This window comes from Perca flavescens, unplaced genomic scaffold, assembly GCF_004354835.1.
Source record: "Perca flavescens isolate YP-PL-M2 unplaced genomic scaffold, PFLA_1.0 EPR50_1.1_unplaced_scaf_68, whole genome shotgun sequence".
NCBI classification, from domain to species: domain Eukaryota; kingdom Metazoa; phylum Chordata; class Actinopteri; order Perciformes; family Percidae; genus Perca; species Perca flavescens.
This window is the reverse complement of record NW_021166722.1, coordinates 1-2,064: the sequence shown is the minus strand read 5'-3', so window position 1 is coordinate 2,064 and position 2,064 is coordinate 1. Positions and strand designations below refer to the sequence as shown.

General features: G+C 39.5%; 1 long non-coding RNA gene across 1 annotated transcript; it reads left to right on the top strand.

Moving 5' to 3' along the window:
- The first annotated feature begins 383 nt into the window (after nucleotides 1-383).
- On the top strand, nucleotides 384-1,846 carry LOC114552070 (uncharacterized). The gene is made up of 3 exons (XR_003692108.1): nucleotides 384-463; nucleotides 1,109-1,204; nucleotides 1,340-1,846. It is a non-coding gene; the product is annotated as an uncharacterized LOC114552070 (long non-coding RNA).
- The last annotated feature ends 218 nt before the right edge of the window (nucleotides 1,847-2,064 follow it).

Below are 2,064 nucleotides of genomic sequence, written 5' to 3'. Positions count from 1 at the left end.
GTAAAGAAGTAGATGCTAAATTCAAGCAAATTATGCTCCATATTGAGAAAAAACACCTTAACTGCTTTTATTGTATCAATAAAATAATACCTAATGTGTAGCTTTATGACAAGATTATGGCACTAGCATTTACTCAATTTAAGAAAATTTTCCAACATATTGAGAAAATAATTCTTATATATTTTAATTGTATTAAGGCAAATGCACGTGTTATCAGTGAGAACACACTAGTTTTAAGGTATCTGTGAGTTTGTTGACGTTAGATATTTTTCCTTGTTTTAGAAAATCTTGGCAAGTCAAATGTTCTAGTTCTGTTGGCAGATAATTTTGCTTATTTTAAGTAATATTCACCTAATTTTTATACTTTTTTACTTGTTTTTTTAAGCTGGCTTTTTGCAGTGCAGCTCACCATGATGCACCACTGCAGCCAACAGCAGGAAAACGGAAGAGAGCGGACAGTAAGGTCAGGACACTGACAATGCATAATTCATTCCTTATAGCCTAATTGTCTATTATTTAATGTTTTAGTTTGTAACAATGTGACCATTGTTGAATTACTTACATGGTTTCCTGTAGACAGCAGTAGGCCTGTGTGCCAGTCTATAGGCTAATGTAATTAACTATCCTGTAACTACCCATGTCTGTACCGGAACTTATGTCCAGTAATAACAAAACAGTCAGTCTTCATGATGGAACAATGTATGATATTCACATAAATCATACACCAAATTGTTCAGGATGGCCAAGAAAAGTGGGTTTCTGTCTATATGTGTTTGTGTGTTTAATACAATATGGGGCAGAGTGTAGTACAACAAAATATCTAGTAGTAGTAACCTATAGGTTAGTGGAAATAGTGTGCAGAATTAAAAAAAAAACATGCAGGTCAGGACACAGGTAACACATATTTGTTCACTATGTTAGTTTATTGCTATTTTGTATTTAGAAGAACTGACTCCTACAACGTAACAAACTAGCTCACACATTTTTCAAATTTCAGATTGGAGCAGTTGGAGCAAGTTGCTTTACTTCTAGTGCTTTAAGATCCCACTCAATACCAAAACAACACCAGATTGTGACTAACTTGCCACACACTTTGTGCCAACTTCAGAATGGATCAGCTGCTGAGGACGATGTGGTTGATATAAGAGAGCAGCAGACCATGCAAGGACCAGAGGCTGAGAGACCCAACCCAAATCCGTCACAGGTAAGATTACAATTACTTACAGGCTAGCAATTGCATTATAGGTTGCTTTACTTCTAGTGCTTTAAGATTCCACTCAATACCAAAACAACACCAGATTCAGTGACTAACTTGCCACACACTTTGTGCCAACTTCAGAATGGATCAGCTGCTGAGGACGATGTGGTTGATATAAGAGAGCAGCAGACCATGCAAGGACCAGAGGCTGAGAGACCCAACCCAAATCCGTCACAGGTAAGATTACTTATGGGCCAGCCTTCATCGTTGTTTGTTTAGTTTTTCTTTTACAGGAGTGATTTGCTATGATGACTTGATGCATACAATCTGAACAACAAATTTCATTCATCTGCAATAGAATAGAATAACAAAGACTTTATTTTCATGTCAGGCACTTCCATTTTGCTCAGCAGGCTACAATAAAGCTGAATTGAGATCTCTGGCTGACATAAAACCATGCCCAAAGAGTGCAGCAAGGCACAATATTCTAGAAAAGCTTGATCATAGTGATGATTAGACGTAGCATTTCATTATATGGTCTGATGTTTGAACTCAAAAAATATTTAAAATATTGTGTTGGTCGCCCCAAAACTAGCTACAACAAGGAATCCCTAAAATATCCATCTCCATCTTCGTCTGCTTATCCGGTGTTGGGTCGCAGCTCCAGCAGGGGACCCCAAACTTCCCTTTCCCGAGCAACATTAACCAGCTCCGATTGGGGGATCCCGAGGCGTTCCCAGGCCAGGTTGGAGATATAATCCCTCCACCTAGTCCTGGGTCTTCCCCGAGGCCTCCTCCCAGGCCAGACGTGCCTGGAACACCTCCCTAGGGAGGCGCCCAGGGGGCATCCTTACCAGATGCCCGAA